The sequence below is a fragment of the Heterodontus francisci genome, chromosome 6, assembly GCF_036365525.1.
Source record: "Heterodontus francisci isolate sHetFra1 chromosome 6, sHetFra1.hap1, whole genome shotgun sequence".
Lineage (NCBI taxonomy): Eukaryota > Metazoa > Chordata > Chondrichthyes > Heterodontiformes > Heterodontidae > Heterodontus > Heterodontus francisci.
The window spans coordinates 50,742,985-50,764,887 of record NC_090376.1 but is presented as its reverse complement, the minus strand read 5'-3'; positions in this window follow the sequence as shown (position 1 = coordinate 50,764,887).

The window sequence follows — 21,903 nt, the reverse complement described above, 5'->3', positions numbered from 1 at the left end:
AAAATGTTCAAAAGTTGGAGAGAGGGCACCTCCCCCTCTCCCTCACTTACTGTCATGACATCCTGCTGCTGCTTTCAATCTGGAAGGCCTGTGATTGGAACTCGAGCTTCGAGAACCTGCTCACCATCCTTAGTTGGACGGCGAGCCTGCCCTCTGGCCATTAATTGACCACTCTGGGGAAAATCACAACGAGTGACTGTTTTCCACACAGTGCAGGCTTCTGACTCCCACTTGACCCTGACAGTGGGTTCGGAAACCCACAGGAAAATCCAACCCAAGTGTACATTTTCAATCTTCACCTCTAGTTAGTTCTTTCTTGCAGCCGTCTTCCTAAGTCCCAGAGTTTCCTTATTGGCTATACTATCAACATTGGCCTTCAGCGGTTTGGAAGGAACTACACAGGATAGCTTGTGTTGTGAGAGAGACTTTGGTGTTCTGCATATCCAAGTCCAGTGTGGTGCACCAGGTTTACTGAGCACTAATTGCTCAATCCAGGACCTCATGTGAAGCACTTTGGCCAAGATGTGTGCCCACCTTGAGGCTGACCCTTCTCCAAGGTATTCAATAGAAGGTTGGTATAGGTCAGATCCCTCCTTCATGTAACTGCTTCCTCTTTTCACCAACAAATTGGCCTTACAGCTTGGGCCTGAATCTAACATATCTGCCAGAGGAAGCCCTTCTATTACATTCCTAAAAGTGCTGACCGAAGAGGCTTGAGTACATGTCATACATGCCACAAACTTATAATTCTAAGATTTATTTGGTTACACCACATATAAATTATTACATGGACTTCACAACAAAGCAAAAAACATGCTATAGCTAAAATTGTATGTTGTGGCAATTGTTATTCAACCTTTTGAGCTTGGAGAATATTTTTACTTGGTAAGAAAGAAGTTTAAGACAGAATTTATTTTCCTCAAAATAATATTGTGCAAAAGCACAGTCCAGAATATATTTAAACAAAGACAATTGAATGAAGATATTAGTGTGCTATAAGAAGGAGTTTAACTGCCAGTTCATTCAGCTAAATTTCAGTTTATTCAAAGAACAACAGAAACATAGAAACATAGCAACAAAGGAGCAGTAGTAGGCCATTCAGCCCATCGAACCTGCCCCACCATTCAATATTATCATGGCTGATCATCCACTTCAATGCCTTTTTCCCACACTATCCCCATATCCTCTTATGCCATTTGTATTTAGAAATCTGTCAATCTCTGCTTTAGACAAACTCAATGACAGCTTCCACAGCCCTCTGGGGTAGAGAATTCCAAAGATTCACAACCCTCTGAGTAAAGAAGTTTCCCCTCATCTCAGTCCTAAGTGGCTTCCCCCTTGTTTTGAAATACTGTCCCCTGGTTCAAGACTCCCCAACCTGGGGGAACATCTTACCTGCATTTACCCTATCTATCCCTTTAAGTATTTTGTAGGTTTCAATGAGATCACCTCTCATTCTTCGAAACTAGAGAATACAAGCCCAGTTTCCCCAATCTCTCTTCAAAGGACAGTCCCGCCATCCCGGGAACAAGTCTGGCGAATCTTTGTTGCACTCTCTCTATGGCAATAATATCCTTCCTAAGGTAAGGGGACCAAAACTGCACACAGTAATCCAGGTGCGGTATAACGAAGGTTCTATACAATTGAAGCAAGACTTCACTACTCCTGTACTTAAGTCCTTTTGCGATAAAGGCTAACATACCATTAGCCTTCTTAATTGCTTGCTTGCACCTGCATGTTAGCTTTCAGTGATTTATTGACAAGGACACCCATGTCCCTTTGTACATCTACACTTTCTAATCTCTTACCATTTAAGAAATACTCTGCACATCGGTTCCTCCGACCAAAGTGGATAACCTCACATTTTTCCACATTATGTTCCATCTGCCAAGTTCTTGCCCACTCACTAAGTCTGTTCAAATCCCCTTGAAGCCGCTTTGCATCTTCCTCACAGTATACATTCCCACCTAGTTTTGTGTCATCCGCGGAACTTGGAAATACTACATTTGGTCTCCAATCCAAATCGTTGATATATATTGTGAACAGCTGGGGCCCAAGCACTGATGCCTGCAGTACCCCATTAGTCACAGCCTGCCAATATGAGAATGACCCATTTATTCCTACTCTCTGCTTTCTGCCTGTTAACCAAATCTTAATCCATGCCAGTATATTACCTCCTATCCCATGTGCTTTAATTTTGCTAAGCAACCTCCTGTGGGGGACTTTATCAAAAGCCTGTTGAAAATCCAAGTATACCACGTTCACCAACTCCCTTTTATCAATTTTGTTAGTAACATCCTCAAAAAATTCCAACAGGTTTGTCAAACATGATTTCCCATTCATAAATCCATGTTGACTATGCCCAATCAGGTCATTATTATCCAACTGTCCATTGATCACATCCTTTGATATAAATTCTAGCATTTTCCCAACGACTGATGTAAGGCTATCGGGTCTGTAATTCCCTGTTTTCTCTCTCCCTCCCTTCTGAAATAGTGGAGTGACATTTGCAATCTTCCAATCTGAAAGGAAACATTGCGTTGAATTTTCAGGTCTTCCGCTTAGAAGAAATGGGGCAGTCGCACTCAGGAGGTGATGGGCAATGACCACTTGCCCTATTGCTATTACCACGCCAAGTTCTCCCGGGGCTACTATTGGGCGACCTGACCGGCTCCCTGAGACAAGAGGTCGGCCCACTAAAGTGCAATTCAGGGTTCTATGAGGTACATAGGACTCCAATTACCTTTTTTGGATTGAACTGAGCAGAGCGTGGGCCAGGCACACTCTGACTAGTATGAACTGGTAGCCCAAAGTCCACTCAGGCAGGTGGGGGCTTGGTGTGAGGAAAGTAGCAACATTTGAATCATGTATAATTTTCAAAGTTGTGCACAAATACATGGAAATATAATTCTCCAAATGCTTGCTTGTTTACACATGTGTGATGTGTAATGTAGATATGTCTGATGGTGTCGAAGTAAAAGCAGGCTCTCAGCTTCATAAAAAGATTTTGTGAAGCATTTTACCAAAGGATTCCAGGCAGTGGTTAGATTATTTGGAAACATAAGAAGTCAGAATGTCTCTAAACGGTGTGCAGTTTGCTGAAAGGTTCATCACAATATTTATCAAAAAAGACTCTCCCACACACAGTAGGTTGCAAGTCAAACAAACTTTAATTCCAGAGGCTTCCATATCACCAGAGCAAAATGGCATAGATTCAAGCTTTAGAAGCAGTTGTAGAACAATATGCGAGTGCTCTAATACTTCAAGAGTAGAAATAACACAGGGGGCTGAATTTTGTTCTCCCCAGGCGTCGAATTCCGTGGCTGGGGGGGCCTGAAGATGCCTCCAGGAGAGGGATGCCACGCAACTCGACGCCAGGAGGGCCAGGCCTGATATTACCGGCGGCGGTGAGGCCTTGTGGCAGCCCCCCTGCTGCTTGGCGACGGGACCCCAATTGGAATATTTAAATAAATTTAATTTATTCATTTTATGAAATTCACGTCACCTCCTGATGTTCCGCTGCGATCTTTGGCCCGGTGCACGGCATCCTCACACCTTCGGATCCCTGTCCGGGGAAACGAGGTGCCACACTGGTGGGGAGGGGGGAGGAGGTAAGTTTATCAGTGCGGTGGTGGTTGTGGGGGCGGGGGGAATGGGGTCAAATTAATGTCATGGGTGTAGGCGTTGTTGGGAAGGGTTGGAGTTGAAAGTTTGTGCAGCTTGGGGCAGGAAGAGTCAGATGGTAAAGGTAAGTGTTTTGGAGGAGAAAGGGCAAATAATTAATTTAATTGTTATGGCGGGGTGGGAGAGAGGCAAAAAAAATGTATTTATTTTTATTCATTTCACCTTTAAATACTTAAATTTCCCGGCAGGTCTGACACCTCTTTAAAAATGGCGTCAGTGCCTGCACACTGGCAGCTAACGCCATTGCTGGGGACGGACAGCTCACCCCCTCCACATGATCGTGGTGGGGGGTGGGGAGGGGGCTACCTGTCCCAGCTATTTAAATGAGCCATCACATGGAAGATTGCGGCAGCTCCGCAATCGGTGGCGGGCACATAATATTCAGCCCAGGAAGTTAACCCATTTTCCAGTCATGACCCTACACTTCCAACTCATTTGAGCAAATATCTAACTACCAGCCTTTCTTTTGTAATTAGGCATCTGCAAGCAGAGTGGATAATAGACAGGATAGAAGTTTGCCTCAATGCATTTATACATGTTCAGTGCTTACAAATGGCAGACTCCCGCCCGTTTCCAATCCTCATGTAGATAGTCACAAGTACAATGTCTTTGACATCTGCTTACAATCAAATGTGTCAGATCAGACTTGGGACGACAAAAGGGACCTTCCTGATCAGTGTTGTGATGCATGTTGATTTTCCCAGTCAGCCATGATGGGGACAGTCTAGAGGGATTCATTGCAGTGATTAAATCAGTGCTAACTGAATTTGGGGGTGATTTTAAGACTGCTTGTTTGGGTGGGTGGACAGTTAAAATTACCCAGCTTACTGAAGCCACTGAAAGTTGATCGGTTGGCATTTTGACCTCTTTAACTGAGCAGGCAGCAAGAACACCAGCCCAAAGCTGGTGGGGTCCTTTTTTACAAATATGACTGGTCCCAATGACATCATTGAAGCCTGACTGCAATTTTAACTCAGCAGCCTGAAGACGAAGTTGTTGTTTAAACTTTGCGTGCATCCAAGATAGGGTTTGAAGAAGAGTGCAACACTAAGCTGGGAATCAACAGCTATCAGTGAACCTTCTACTAGAGTGAAAAGGATTTGTAAAAAAAAAAAAATTCATTTTCGGTATGGGTGCATTGCTGCTAAGGCCGGCATTTAATGCCCATCCCTAGTTGCCCTTGAGTAGGTGGAGATGAGCCTTCTCCCTGAACCGCTGCACTCTGTGCGGTGAAGGTTCTCCCACAGTGATGTTAGGCAGGAAGTTCCAGGATTTTGACCCAGTGACATTGAAGGAACAGCGATATGGTTCCAATTCAGGATGGTGTGTGACTTGAAGGGAAAAGTGGAGGTGGTGGTGTTCCCATGCTGCCCTTGTCCTTCAAGGTGGTAGAGGTTATATTTTTACAGGTGCTGTCAAAGAAGCCTTGCTGAGTTGTTGCAGTGCATCCTATGAGTTGTACACACTGCAGCAATGGTGCACCAGTGGTGGAGGGAATGAATGCCAGTTAGTTTATAGTCTATCCTTCAGATACTCCTGGATGAAATGCAGCAAAGGACAGAAAGACTGTACATGGCATTAAATTTCAGAAAAGTATTTTGTGTGCCATGTGGAGGGAGGTGACAATAGCACTGACTCATCTCCAGAACTGCGGAATAGCACAAGGAAAAAGCTTAATAGTCTGATGAGAGCCGGCAATGTAACAGACTAAACAATGTTGATTCTGTTTCTTGTGCATTATGGGTGTCAAGACACTAATTACCTTCTAATATTACTTACCCCCTCGCACCCTCTTCCCCCACCCCCTCCCCCCCTCGCAACCCCTTACCAGCTCCCCCCCTCGCACCATCTTCCCCCTGCACCCCCCTACCCCCTGCAGCCCCCTTCCCAGCTCCCCATCGCACCCCCTTCCCTCCACCCCTCCCCCTCGCACCCCCTCCTTCCACCGGCATTCACCTATGCCTGAGCAGGGGCCTGAACAACCCCACTGCCTTGTGGGCGTCTCGGGAGAGTCCAAGGCTAAGGGAGTAAACCCTAACAGAAAATCCGGAGCGGAATCCCGTAGGCGGTCATGTGTCACCTTTGGCATGTTTCCGGCAGTTCCTGCAGCCATACCGGTGCCAAACATTGTGCTCTGCACTCCTTTGGACCCCACCAGAAAGGCTGAGAGGGGGGTTTTGACGCTTGGGCAACTCACAACCCCCATACATTCGCCCAGGCATGTGCCAAAGAGAGGTCACTCCATAGTTGCCTCACAGCGACCGAAACAACACGGAGGGCAGCAGTTACGGGCTATAAGTCCAGCTCAATTGGCGTAGAGATTGGGCACCACAGGTTGCCTTTGTCGGTGGGAGAGGTCATCGCACCTCACTGGACAGTTACCGCCCGTCTCAAACCGGGCAGCACCCGGTCAATAAGGTTCTGTCCCGCCACAGTCCACCTGCTTCAATGGGTGCTTGGAGCTCAGGGGCATTGCCCGAAAAGCGGACTGTAACACCGCACCAAACAGCACGATTAAAAAAAGGAAAGAAGGTACCAGCACTTCGTTTTGCAAGCTGGAACGTCAGAACTATGTGTCCTGGCCTGTCGGAAGACCTTACACAAATCAATGATTCTCGGAAGACTGCCATCATTAACAACGAGCTCAGTAGACTCAATGTGGACATTGCAGCACTTCAGGAGACATGCCTCCCTGCGAGCGGATCTCTAAGAGAGCAAGACTACACCTTCTACTGGCAGAGTAGGGATCCTGAAGAACCAAGACAGCATGGAGTGGGCTTTGCCATCAGAAACTCTTTGCTCAGCATGATAGAGCCACCTTCAAATGGCTCAGAACGCATACTGTCCATCCGACTGCTCACCGCCTCTGGTCCAGTACACCTACTCAGCATCTATGCTCCAACACCCTGCTCCCCACCTGAAGCTACAGACCATTTCTACGAGGAACTCCATAATATCATTAGTAGCATCCCCAATACCGAACATCTGTTCCTGCTGGGGGACTTTAATGTCAGTGTTGGGGCCGACCATGACTCATGGCCCTCTTGCCTTGGGCGCTATGGCATTGGAAGGATGAATGAGAATGGACAGAGACTGCTTGAGTTGTGTACCTATCATAACCTCTGCATCACCAACTCGTTCTTTCACAATAAACCCTGTCACCAGGTTTCTTGGAGGCACCCAAGATCACGTCTTTGGCACCAGCTGGACCTCATCGTCACAAGGCGAGCCTCTTTAAACAGCGTTCAAACCATACGCAGCTTCCACAGTGCGGACTGCGACACTGACCACTCTCTGGTGTGCAGCAAGGTTAGACTCAAACCAAAGAAGCTGCATCACTCCAAGCAGAAGGGCCACCCGCGCATCCACACGAGCAGAATTTCTTATCCACAGCTGTTACAAAAATTTCTAAATTCACTTGAAAAAGCCCTTCAAAACACTCCCACAGGGGATGCAGAGACCAAGTGGGCCCACATCAGAGACGCCATCTATGAGTCAGCTATGACCCCCTGTGGCAAACGCGTGAAGCGGAATGCAGACTGGTTTCAATCTCACTTTGAAGGGCTGGAACCTGTCATAGCCGCTAAGCGCATTGCACTGCTGAACTACAAAAAAGCCCCCAGTAAGTTAACATCCGTAGCACTTAAAACAGCCAGAAGCACTGCACAAAGAACAGCCAGGCGCTGCGCAAATGACCACTGGCAACACCTATGCAGTCATATTCAGCTGGCCTCAGACACCGGAAACATCAGAGGAATGTATAAAGGCATTAAGAGAGCTTTTGGGCCAACCATCAAGAAGATTGCCCCCCTCAAATCTAAATCAGGGGACACAATCACTGACCAATGCAAGCAAATGGACCGCTGTGTAGAACATTACCTAGAACTGTACTCCAGGGAAAATGTTGTCACTGAGACCACCCTCAATGCAGTCTGCCTCTGCCAGTCATGGATGAGCTGGACGTACAGCCAACAAAATCAGAACTCAGTAATGCCATTGATTCTCTAGCCAGCGGAAAAGCCCCTGGGAAGGACGGCATTACCCCTGAAATAATTAAGAGTGCTAAGCCTGCTGTACTCTTAGCACTCTACGAACTGCTTTGCCTGTGCTGGGATGAGGGAGCAGTACCACAGGACATGCGCGATGCCAATATCATCACCCTCTATAAAAACAAAGGTGACCGCGGCGACTGCAACTACGACCGTGGAATCTCCCTGCTCAGCATAGCGGGGAAAGTCTTCGCTCGAGTCGCTTTAAACAGACACCAGAAGCTGGCCGAGCGTGTCTACCCCGAGGCACAGTGTGGCTTTCGAGCAGAGCGATCGACCATTGACATGCTGTTCTCCCTTCGTCAGGTGCAGGAGAAATGCCGCGAACAACAGATGCAGCTCTACATTGCTTTCATTGATCTCACAAAAGTTTTGACCTCGTCAGCAGACGTGGTCTCTTCAGACTACTAGAAAAGATCAGATGTCCACCAAAGCTACTAAGTATCATCACCTCATTCCATGACAATATGAAAGGCACAATTCAGCATAGCGGCGCCTCATCAGACCCCTTTCCTATCCTGAGTGGCGTGAAACAGGGCTGTGTTCTCGCACCTGTTTGGGATTTTCTTCTCCCTGCTGCTCTCACATGCGTTCAAGTCTTCAGAAGAAGGAATTTTCCTCCACGCAAGATCAGGTGGCAGGTTGTTCAACCTTGCCCGTCTAAGAGCGAAGACCAAAGTACGAAAAGTCCTCATCAGGGAACTCCTCTTTGCTGACGATGCTGCATTAACATCTCACACAGAAGCGTGTCTGCAGAATTTCATAGACAGATTTGCGGCTGCCTGCAATGAATTTTGCCTAACCATCAGCCTCAAGAAAACGAACATCATGGGACAGGACGTCAGAAATGCTCCATCCATCAATATCTGTGACCACGCTCTGGAAGTGGTTCAAGAGTTCACCTACCTAGGTTCAACTATCACCAGTAACCTACCTGTCTCTCGATGCAGAAATCAACAAACGCATGGGAAAGGCTTCCACTGCTATGTCCAGACTGGCCAAGAGAGTGTGGGAAAATGGCGCACTGACACGGAACACAAAAGTCCGCATGTATCAAGGCTGTGTCCTCAGTACCTTGCTCTACGGCAGCGAGGCCTGGACAATGTATGTCAGCCAAGAGCGACGTCTCAATTCATTCCATCTTCACTGCCTCCGGTGAATACTTGGCATCAGGTGGCAGGACCGTATCTCCAACACAGAAGTCCTCGAGGCGACCAACATCCCCAGCATATACACCCTACTGAGTCAGCGGCGCCTGAGATGGTTTGGCCATGTGAGCTGCATGGAAGATGGCAAGATCCCCAAAGACACATTGCACAGTGAGCTCGCCACTGGTATCAGACCCACCGGCCGTCCATGTCTCTGCTTTAAAGACGTCTGCAAACGCGACATGAAGTCCTGTGACATTGATCACAAGTCGGAGGAGTCAGTTGCCAGCGATCGCCAGAGCTGGCGGGCAGCCATAAAGGCGGGGCTAAATTGTGGTGAGTCGAAGAGACTTAGCAGTTGGTCGGGATAAAGACAGAAGCGCAAGGGGAGAGCCAACTGTGTAACAGCCCCGACAATCAATTTTATCTGCAGCACCTGTGGAAGAGTCTGTCACTCTAGTATTGGCCTTTATAGCCACTCCAGGCGCTGCTCCACAAACCACTGACCACCTCTAGGCACTTACCCATTGTCTCCCGATACAAGGAGGCCAAAGAAGAAGAATTACTTGCTACACAAGTTTGCTTCTCCCTGCATTGTGTGTTCAGGATTTCACTGACTGCCAACTTGGGAAAATCCTGTTTTTTGTTCGATTTCCACATGCCTATGGCAGAATGAAGCAATGGTGTTTTTAACTGGCAGAACCTCATTAACATGCCGCCAGCTGACATCCTGCTTTGAACTGACAACTGTAATGGAGGCATGTGCCTCATTTTAGCATGCCTCAACTTCTTGATAGGAAGGGCTTGCAGTTATCGCCCACAAACCATCTGGTCAATTGGCTTTCTTCTGTAACCAGATCAGCAAGATTTCTTGAGGAGGAAGGCATCAGGACAACTTTCAGAAAATTTAGCCTTGGTGCAGAGAAATATTTAAAGCTGCTTCCACACAATCTGAATGTTCAGCAAGTAGAAGCCCCTGCAGAATGTTTACTGTGGAAGCTTGCAATACCAAGAGTAACTGGCACTGTGACAATACTGTAAGGCCCTGTCATGCTGCTGCCTTGCTGTCATACCAAACTGCATGAGTTCCCCTGCTCTCTTAATAATTGTGTCAGTGAAAATGCATGGCCTCATGACACGCTGGGTGATGTTACACATACCCCACACTTGCTTGAAAGGAACCAGTGACATAGAAATTGAGTGCAATGGTAACTTGTAATGGCATTAAACAGGAAATTAGAGATTCATGCGATAAAGGAACATCTGTAATTATGGGTGACTTTAATCTGCATATAGATTGGGCAAATCAAATTAGTCACAATACCATAGAGGAGGAATTCTTGGAGTGTAGACGGGATGGTTTTCTGGACCAATACGTTGAGGAACCAACTAGAGAACAGGCCATCCTAGACTGGGTATTGTGTAATGAGAGAGGAATAATTGACAATCTAGTGGTGCGAGACCCCTTGGAGACGAGTGACCGTAATATGATAGAATTCTTTATCAAGTTGGAGAGTGACGTAGTTGATTCTGAGACAAGGGTCCTGAATCTTAGTAAAGGAAACTACGAAGGTATCAGGCGCGAGTTGGCCATGACGGATTGGGAAACGTTACTTAAAGGGATGAAGGGGGATAGGCAATGGCAAACATTTAAAGAGTGCTTGGATGAACTGTAAAAATTGTTTATCCCTGTCTGGGGCAAAAGTAAAACTGGAAAGATAGCCAAACCACGGCTTGCAAGGGAAATTAGGGATAGCATTAGATCCAAGGAAGAGGCATATAAATTTGCCAGGAAAAACAACAGACCTGAGGATTGGGAGCAGTTTAGAATTCAGCAAAGGAGGACCAAGGGATTGATTAAGAAGGGGAAATTAGAGTACGAGAGCAAGCTTGCGGGGAACATAAAAACTGACTGTAAAACGTTCTATAGGTATGTGAAGAGAAAAAGATTGATGAAAACAAATGTAGGTCCCTTACAGTCAGAAACAGGGGAATTTATTATGGGGAATAAAGAAATGGCTGACCAACTAAATGCATAATTTGGTTCTGTCTTCACAAAGGAGGACACAAATATCATACCAGAAATATTGGGGAACACAGGGCTTAGTGAGAGAGAGGATCTGAAAGAAATCAGTTTTAGTAGAGAAATGATGTTGGGGAAATTGATGGGATTGAAGGCTGATAAATCCCCAGGGCCTGATGGTATGCATCCCAGAGTAGTTAAGGAAGTGGCCCTAGAAATAGTGGATGCATTGGTGGTCATCTTCCAAGATTCTATAGACGCTGGAACAGTTCCTACAGATTGGAGGGTAGCTAATGTAACCCCACTATTTAAAAAGGGAGCTCGAGAGAAAGCAGGGAATTATAGACCAGTCAGCCTGACGTCGGTAGTGGGGAATATTCTAGAATCCATTATCAAAGATCTTCTCCCTGAGCACTTGGAGAACAGTGGTAGAATCGGACAGAGTCAGCATGGGTTTTTGAAAGGGAAATCATGCTTGACAAATCTACTAGAATTCTTCAAGAATGTAACTAGTAGAGTTGATGAGGGGGAGTCAGCGGATTTGGTTTATTTGGACTTTCAGAAGGCTTTCGACAAAGTCCCACATAAGAAATTAGCATGTAAAATTAAAGCGCATGGGATTGGGGGTAGTGTATTGCGATGGATAGAAAATTGTTTGGCAGACAGGAAACAAAGAGTAGGGATAATGGGTATTTTTCCAAATGGCAGGCATTGACTAGTGGGGTACCACAGGGATCGGTGCTAGGATCCCAGCTATTCACAATATACATTAATGATTTAGATGAGGGAACTAAATGTAATATCTCCAAATTTGCAGAGGACACAAAACTGGGTGGGAGGGTGAGTTGTGAGGAGGATGCAGAGAGGTTTCAGGGTGATTTGGACAAGTTAAGTGAGTGGGCTAATGCATGGCAGATGCAGTATAATGTGGATAAATGTGAGGTTATCCACTTTGGTAGCAAAAACAGGAAGGCAGATTATTATCTGAACTGCTATAAACTGAGAGAGGGGAGTATGCAGCTAGACCTGGGTGTTCTCGTACATCAGTTGCTGAAGGTAAGCATGCCGGTGCAACAGGCGGTAACAAAGGCAAATGTTATGTTGGCCTTCATAGCGAGCGGATTCGACTACAGGAACAGGGATGTCTTGCTGCAATTATACAGGGCCTTGGTGAGGCCACACCTGGAATATTGTGTGCAGTTTTGGTCTCCTTATCTGAGGATAGATGTTCTTGCTATAGAGGGAGTGCAGCGAAGGTTTACCAGACTGATTCCTGGGATGGCGGGACTGACGTATGAGGAGAGATTGAGTCGGTTAGGATTATATTCACTGGAGTTCGGAAGAGTGAGGGGGGAATCCCATAGAAACCTATAAAATTCTAACAGGACTTGACAGGGTAGATGCAGGAAGGATGTTCCCGATGATGGGGGAGTCCAGAACCAGGGGTCACAGTCTAAGGATACGGGGTAAACCTTTCAGGATTGAGATGAGGAGAAATTTCTTCACCCAGAGAGTGGTGAGCCTGTGGAATTTGCTACCACAGGAAGCAGTTGAGGCCAAAACATTGAATGTTTTCAAAAAGGAGTTAGATGTAGCTCTTGGGTCTAAAGGGATCAAAGGGTATGGGGCGAAAGCCGGAACAGGCTACTGAGTTGGATGATCAGTGATGATCATAATGAATGGTGGAGCAGGCTCAAAGGGCCAAATGGCCTACTCCTGCTCCTATTTTCTATGTTTCTATGTTTCTATTTTACAGACAAAGTCTGTTTGGGTAGGTGATCCTGTGTGCAGGCCTTTAGTCAAAAGCTAATTTATTGCCTCTTTGGTAAAGTACATTTTTATGCAGATGTCTTTACTTTCATTTTTGAACATTTGCGTGGCCTTTCAACTCTTTCAGAATGATAACGTTATGGGTTGCTTCCTTCTCAGATGCTGCCTTATTCAACCATTCTCCAGCCTGCATTGCTCCTTCTCATACTCTATTAAAGTAGGGAATGCCTAATAGTAATTCCATTATGCATGCATTGCAAGGAGGCCTCAGGCCCAAACAAAAGCATTGCCACAGCCATTATGGGTAGAAAGCCTATGTTAATGGGATTCACTTCGATTTACAGGCCTCACAAAATAGAAAAGCATTTCCAGTGCCATTAATAAGTAAATTTGGGTTCCTCAGAATCCTCAAGATTTTACAAATGAAAGTAGAATGATCAACAACAACAACTTATATTTATATTGCACCTTTAACAGAATAAAATGTCTCAAGGCACCTAATAGGACCTAATAGGACCGGCACAGTGCCACATAAGGAATTATAAGGTCAGATGACCAAAAGCTTGGTCAAAGAGGTAGGTTTTAAGGAATGTTTTCAAAGGGGAAAGTGAAGTGGAAAGGTGGAAAGGTGCAGGGAGAGTATTCCAGGGCTTAGGGACTCGGCAACCAAAGGTGCAGCCACCAATGGTGGAGCGATTAAAATCGGGGATGCTTAAGAGGCCGGAATTAGAGGAGCACAGATATCTCAGAGGGTTGAGGGGCTAGAGGAGATTACAGAGATAGGAAAGGAGGTTATCAGTTTGCTACATTTTTATCTGCCTTCACTATTTTTAAAGTTGTTATGTAACTCATGTTAGTGCACATCTGCTAAATGTCACTCATTAAGAGTGGCAATCACTTACTTTGATTTAAAACCTATTTTGATCTATATTAATCGTTAAAAAATCAGCATATTTTCATAGATTTAGAGTTCCAATCTGATATTCTTGCTAATCATAAATGTTCCCCAAAAATAAACTAGTAGCTCCGTGGGAAAATTGGATTAGTCTTAATTCAGCCCTTCAATCCTGGGCATCATCACCCACAATAACTCTGAAGAAATAGTCTTCCTTTCAGTCTCGGAAACCTCCCCCTTCAGTAGAGCTTTTGAAGTCGAGAACACATGCCATAACAGGCATAAATTGAAATGCCTGAAAATTAATTTCACAGCTTTGCAAAGTTTTAAGCTTCTTGCCAGCAGCAACACTCCATTAGAGGGTTAGTAGTTAAATTTTACCACATGCAGAAAATGTTTTATTCAAACAGCTTCTTGCCACTCTCAAAAAACTGATATCCTACAAGAAGATTGAGAAAAGATTAATTCTAGAGATAGTGTGTTTATTTTTGTTGAGATATTGTGCTGTTATGTAGAGATATAATAAAATACTCAGTACATTTTGGCAATTTCTTAAATATAAGCCAACACATGCTGCATTGTCAGATTGAACGTGACATTAAACTGTCTTGTCTGCCTATTCCAGTGCCGCAAGAAAAGGGTAAAGATCCCATGCCACTGAAGTAGAATGAAGAATTTTCCCCGTACCCTGACCAACATTCCTGCCTCAGACAACACCACCAAAAACAGATAAAACAGCTCATTTATTTCATTGTGGGTTGTTTGTGGGATCTTGCCATACAGAAAATGGCTCCTGCATTTGCCCAAATTACAACAGTTGTTGCACTGTAAAGTAATTAATCGTGTGAAGCTTTTCACATGTTACTGAGATAGACTACATAGCCCATGACACTGACTTTGGAAATGAATATTTTATTATAAACTACAGGGACCAAGTTTAGTTATATTACACTACACCGATGTAAATTTTTGTTAAAAAAAACTTATTGAATCCTGAAGGGCACTTTTGTGGTTACAATTCCCAATATTGTCAGAAGAATTAAACACGTTTCACACATACTGCTTTTTTGCCTGAAAGAATTTAGGTGAAGGGGCAAGGCCTATAGTATAGGAGGCTAGCAAACTTGAAAAACAGTATGAGAAAAGAAGAGATAAATCAAGAAATGGTACTGGGAAGATAAGAAATTTGAAATTATAGAGACTGATGTGTATTTATAGGATGAACTTTTGGAAGATTATCAGCTTAAGATAAATAAATTTGATTTGGTGAAGTGTAGTGGATGTTCCTTGGGTAGAGTGAATAGTATGAGATAGTGTTGAGACTTTTAAGTGAAGATGATCCATATGCAGAAGGGAGTTTTTTGAAGTACTTCAATAATCTTTTCTCAAATAATTGGTGAGGGAATCCACACTGGGGAAGGCAATACTCATAACTCATAGGTGAGTGTAGTAAGCCTAGGAAGAAAGTCTGCCTGGAGTGGGGACTGGAATCTGGGAAAACCCAAATTCTGCCCCATTTTTGCTAGGCCTTTAAATTACGGCAGTGGGAGCCTTGGGTACACCTTCCCACTGCCCCATGTAAAAGGGATCTCGGGGAATCCCAGATAACAGCTCTATGCTCTCAAAAGGCCTCAATGGATCTCTAACCAGCTAAGAACTGCTTGAGTCTTTTGAGGCATCTTAAAAGGCCCCAGTATGAACTACCGAGCTTGCACTAAAGGTACTCCACTAGTAACTGCACACATGCATCTATCGACAGAGGTGAACATAATAAAAGCAAAATACTGTGAATGCTGGAAATCTGAAAGAAAAACAGGAAGTGCTGGAAATACTCAGCAGGTCTGGCAGCATCTGAATGCTGATGAATGGCCACAGACCTAAAATATTAACTCTACTCTCTCCACAGAGGTGAACATACCTTGCTTTGGTGACAAGTAATCCATGTAGACTTTCCTTCACAAAGGAAGCTGGGACAGCAGACCTCATGGCACTGCTAAGATATGCAAATACCTGATTAACTAATTAAATGCTTCCTCAGAATATGGTATGTCATGCTGTTGGTGAAATTGCATAGAAGAAGACATGCCAGGGTACTCATTAGCCTTGGTTCTCACCTAGGAGTAGGTACTCTGAAGATAAAAACTGTGAGGAAAACAACGGGAAACTCCCTCCACTGCTCTTTCTAGTTCTCATGTGAGACTTTTAGAACCTGCCCTAGGGCAGAACACAATAGACGGCAGACCATACACAATATTGGCTAACTCATTTGTCCCTAATCACCTGCTTTGCTGTAACATCCCAGAACAACATACTGGGGTTACCATTGACCAGAAACTGAACTGGACCAGCTACATAAATACTGTGGCTACAAAAGCAGGTCAGAGGCTGGGAATTCTAACCCACCTCCTGACTCCCCAAAGCCTGTCATCTACAAGGCACAAGTCAGGAGTGTGATGGAATACTCTCCACGTGACTGGATGAGTGCAGTTCCAACAACACTCAAGAAGCTCGACACCATCCAGAACAAAGCAGCCTGATTGATTGGCACCCCATACACAACTTTCAACATTCACTCCCTCTACCACCGATGCACAGTGGCAGCAGTGTATGCCATCTATAAGACGCACTTCAGCAACGCACCAAGGCTCCTTCGACAGCACCTTCCAAACCCGCAACCTTTACCACCTAGAAGGGCAAAGGCAGCAGATGCATGGGAACACCACCAGCTGCAAGCTCCCTTCCAAGCTGCACACCATCCTGACTTGGAACTATATCACCGTTCCTTCACTGTTGCTGGGTCAAAATCCTGGAACTCCCTTCGTAACAGCACTGTGGGTGTACCTACACCGCATGGACTGCAGTGGTTCAAGAAGTTGACTCACCATCACCTTCTCATGGGCAATTAGTGATAGGAAATAAATGTTGGCCTAGCCAGTGATGCCCACATCCCATGAAAGAATTAAAAAACAAACATGAGCTAAGTATTAGTATGAGTTCCATGCAGCCACCCGGACCACTGGCATGTTGAAGGCTCAGTTTATGCCAATCTGGTCGATGCTTCAAGGGTTGTGGTTGTGTGTAACCTGGAGCTCTTTCTCCTTCCTATATGGGCAATAGAGGGTGTGGAATAGGAAGGCCTGCGTGTGCTGCTGTCCTGAGGGAAACCGTCTTTTTTATTTGTTCTTTGGAAGTGGGTGACTCTTGACATCCCTCGTTGTTCTGAGGGCATTAAGAATTAACCACGCAGTGTGAGAATTTTTCAAAACATTGATGCTACTAGTAAGACTTTGGGCATCATGTTCCATTCGTAAATGTACCCTTTTATGTCAAAAACTGATACAGTAGTTTTGAGGTATTCTGACAATAGCTGTTGCAACAAAGCTTTAAAGGCCGGTTCCACAATCAGATCTTTCTTGTTCCTGTGCCCTGGTGAGATATGGTATGCATAAGATGTAATGAAAGAGCTGTTAGTTTGTATTAAGGCTTGGCACGGGCAAGCAGTAAACATGGAACTGCTTGACAGACTACAGATTTTTCCTTTGCCTTCTACCTGGTGCAAGTAACATTGGCTGAGCATTTATAGCCAGATTCCTTAAAGGGTGCTGTCTTCTCTCACATTTCCTTCTACCACAAGAGCTAATGTACAGTCTTGTTTCCATTTCCTGTCAGCCATGATACAATAATGTCCTCCTGTGGGAAACAAAGGGCAAGCTTCCTCACACCAACATATGCACTATTATGTTATCTTTGCCAACCACTAAACAGAGATTGGGGATTTGTCACTACTTGCCCATGTCTTTCTTTTTCCATACCAATTCTTTTTCTTTGCACAACCTTTGGAAAGGCTAGCAAATTCAGTTTTTCCAAGGCTGGAGGAATCTTTGCTTCCCCCGCACCTCGATGCAGTCACTTACCTTTAAGTGGGCATGTCACTTTAATTTGAAGTAGTAGCTCTTTGATTCAGAAACTACAGATCGCCCTTTACAATCCTCGCTGAACAAGGCTCAAATTGCTTACGAAGTATGAGCAAAATACTCACCTGTGCAATCAGGTCGGGTCAGGATGGCTCTCAAATTGGCAGGTGCGCACATCAGGGAAGAGTCCATCAATGATCGCATCTTTTCATGTTTTGTATTGAACTTGCTATGAAGGAACCTGCTTAATGATCTCACCTGAAGTCTGGGTCAAACAGAGACTAATTGTGATCCAACAGTTATTGTTTTCTTATTTATATGCAGCATGAAATTCAAATGTTCCTTTAATTCGTCAAGATTATAGCTGGTAATCAATTACTACAATGGTGATGCAATTCAGGTAAAAAAAAAAATTGCACTCTTATTCCTGGAATAACAGGAATTGATGTCAGGGGAGAATTTTCTACATTGGAGTGCATATTGTAAAATGTGCATCCTTAGATAATAATCCTCTATCCATTATGGCTTGAAAGGTACATGCTCCCAAAATGTTTGTGGACATTCAGCCATATGCATTTTATGCTGTGTTCAACATCCTGACCGAGATTTTCTCCTTGAATGTGTTAACTGCCTGGTGAACCTCTGGCAGATGGAAGCAGAAATCTCCTCAGAATCTGCTCCACTGACTCTCCACTCACTCCAGCCAATTCTGAGATTCTCTGCCATCAGTAATGGGGGACATTTAATTCACCTCTCTATAAATGGACAGGAACGTTATAATGTTACACGAATGCTAATACTGTCTCATCCAACATAATTCCCTCATTTGTGCCACAACAACATTTGGCACAAGGGATGTCTATTGGTCCCTGGGAACCATTGCTATTATGGGTGATGGAGAGGCCTATTAAAATTTCATTCTTTAATATCCTTTATCAAAGAACGTGGCATACATATGTTTCTTCAAATTTTCAATTTTATTTCCCACTTTACTGAGTTCAAATGCCAATCTAAACTGCCAAAGGCAGTCTTGGTGATAGCACGAATATGTGGTCGGATGTTCATCTTGGGGTCAAATATGACACCAAGATTGCAAACAGGCTGGTTTAGTCTCAGACTGTTGCCAGGGAGAGGGATGGTGACTGTAGCTATGGAACCAAGTTTGGAGCGGGGACTGAAAACAATGGCTTCAGTCTTCCCCAATATTTAATTGGAGGAAATTTCTGCTAATCCAGTACTGAATAAGCAGTCTGATAATTTAGCAACAGTGGAGGAATTGTGAGAGGTGGTGGTGAGGTAGAGCTGGGTGTCGACGGTGTACGTGAAAACTAACCTGTGCTTTCGGAGGATGCCACCGAGGAGCAGCACGTAGATGAGAAATGGGAGGGGGCTAAGGATAGATCCTTGAGGGACACCAGAGGTAATGGTGCCGGAGCAGGAAGAGAAGCCATTGAAAGTGATACTCTAACTACGATTAAATAGATAAGAATGGAACCAGGTGAGAGCAGTCCCAGCCAGTTGGACAATAGTGGCAAGGCATTGGAGGAGGATGGTGTGGTCAACCATGCCAAGGACTGAAGACAGGTGGAGAAGGATGAGGAGGGAAAGTTTACCTTTGTCACAGTCACATAGAATGTCATTTGTGACTGAGAAGAGTTGTTTCGGTACTGTGGCAGGGGCAGAAACTTGATTGGAGGGATTTAAACATGGAGTTCTGGGAAAGATGGGAACAGATTTGGGAAGCAACAACATGCTCAAGGAATTTGGAGACAAAAGGGAGGTTGGAGATGGGACAGTAGTTTGCATGGACAGTGGGGGTCAAGGGCTGGTTTTTTGAGGAGAGGCGTGATGACAGCAGATTTAAAGGAGAAACGGATAACACGTAAAGTGAGAGAACCGTTAACAGTATTGGGTAACATGGGGACCAGAAAGGGAACATAAGAACAGAAGAACTAGGAGCAGGAGTAGGCAATTCAGCCCCTCGAGCCTGCTCCACCATTCAATACAATCATGGCTGATCTCATCTCGGCCTCAATTCCACTTTCCTGCCCCTTCTCCATAACTCTTCAACCCATAACTAATTAAAAATCTGTCTATCTCCTCCTTAAATTTACTCAATATTCCGGCATCTACTGCACTCTGGGGTAGTGAATTCCAAAGTCCTCCACTGTGAAAGCTGAGGCAAAATACTGATTTAATGTCTCCGCCATTTCTGTGTTCTGCTCTATTAACTCCCCAGTCTCATCCTCCAAGGCACCAATATTCACTTTAGTTACTCTCTTCCCCTTATATACTTATAGAAGCTTTTGCTATCCGTTTTTATATTTTGCACTAGTTTTCTTTCATAATTTACCTTTGCTCTTTTTATTACTTTTTTAGTAACCCTTTGTTGATCTTTAAACGTTTCCCAATCTTCCAGCCTGCCATTGGCCTTTGCAAAATGGTATGCCTTAGTTTTTGTCTTTATGTTATCCTTAACTTCCTTGCTTAGCTGTGAATGTTTTTTCCTCCTCTTAGAATCTTTCTTCCTCTCTGGAATATATATTTAGTTGGGAGGAATTGAATATCTCCATAAACATCCGCCACTGCGCATCAACTGTTCTACCTTTCAGTCTTCCTGTCCAGTCCACTAGGGCCAAATCTGTCCTCTTCCTATGTAATTACCTTTGTTTAACTCCAGAATGCGAGTTTGGGACTCCAGTTTCTTGCCCTCAAACTGAATTTGAAATTCTAGCATGATCACTCTTCCCAAGAGGATCCTTAACTATGAGATCATTAATTATCCCTACCTCATTACACAATACCAAATCTAGAATAGCCTGCTCCTTGGTTGGTTCCACAATATATTGCTCCAAAAAACAATCTCTAATACATTCAATGAACTCTCCCTCGAGGCTACCTTTGCCAATTTGATTAATCCAGTCTATATGCATATTAAAATCACCCATGATTATTGCTGTACCTTTCTTACAAGCCCCCAGTATTTCCTGGTTTATACTGTGCCCCATTGCAGAACTACTGTTTGGGGAGCTATAGATTACTCCCACCAGGGACTTCTTTCCCTTGCTATTTTTTATTTCTACCCAGACTGATTCTAGGTCTTGATCTCCAGTGCCTATATCGTTTTTCACTACAGCACTGATCTCTTCCTTTACTAACAAAGCGACACCACCTCCTTTTCCTTCCTGTCTATCCATCCGAAATAGAGTACCCTTGGATATTCAATTCCCAAACCTGGTTTCCCTGCAACCATGTCTCAGTAATCGCCACTAAATCATACCCATTTGTCTCTATTTGCGCTGTTAACTCATTCACTTTATTATGAATGCTTCGTGCATTCAGATACAAAGCCTTCAAGTTTGTTCTATTATCAAATTTCCCTACTCTTGCACGATTCCTTGGTGCAATATGATGTTCACACGTTCTGTCCCTTCCTTTTATTTTCTGGTAACAATCAGTCTCATCACTAACCTGCACTCCTACCTTCTCCTTTAAATTTGACTTCCTAATTTTCCATGCAACTGAATCCTCCTCCCCACTATTTAGTTTAAAGCCCTATCTACAGCCCTAGTTATGCGATTCACCAGGACTCTGGTCCCAGCATGGTTCAGGTGGAGCCTGTCCCATCAGAACAGCTCCCTCCTTCCCCAGTACTGGTGTCAATGTCCCATGAATTCAAACCCATTTCTCCCACATCAATCTTTGAGCCATGTATTTACCTCTTTAATCTTATTGATCCTGTGCCAATTAGCCCGTAGCTCAGGTAGTAATCAGGAGATTATTACCTTTTTGGTTCTGCTTTTTAATTTAGCCCCTAGCTGCTCATATTCCCTCAACAGAACCTCTATCCTCGTTCTACCTATATCGTTAGTACATACATGGACCACGACAACTGGATCTTTCCCCTTCCACTCCAAGTTCCTTTGCAGCCCAGATGAGATATCCTGAACCCTGGCACCAGGTAGGCAACAAAGCCTTTAAGTTTGTTCTATTATCAAATTTCCCTACTCTTGTACAATTCCTTGGTGCAATATGACGTTCACACGTTCTGTCCCTTCCTTTTATTTTCTGGTAACAATCAGCCTCATCACTAGCCTGCACTCCTACCTTCTCCTTTAACTTTGACTTCCTAATTTTCCATGCAACTGAACCCTCCTCCCCACTCTCGATCCTGGCCACAGAGAACAGTGCCTATGCCCCTAACTATACTATCCCTGATTATGACTACATTTCTCTTTTCTCCCCCCACTTGAATGGCTCCCTGTACCACAGTGCTATGGTCAGTTTGCTCATCCTCCCTACAGTCCCTGCTATCATCCACACAAGGAAGTTGGGTGATCAGCAGTTTAGTGTGAATAGGGTTAAGGGAACAGGAGGTGAGTCTCATGGACAAAATGAGCTTGGAGAGGACATAAGGGGA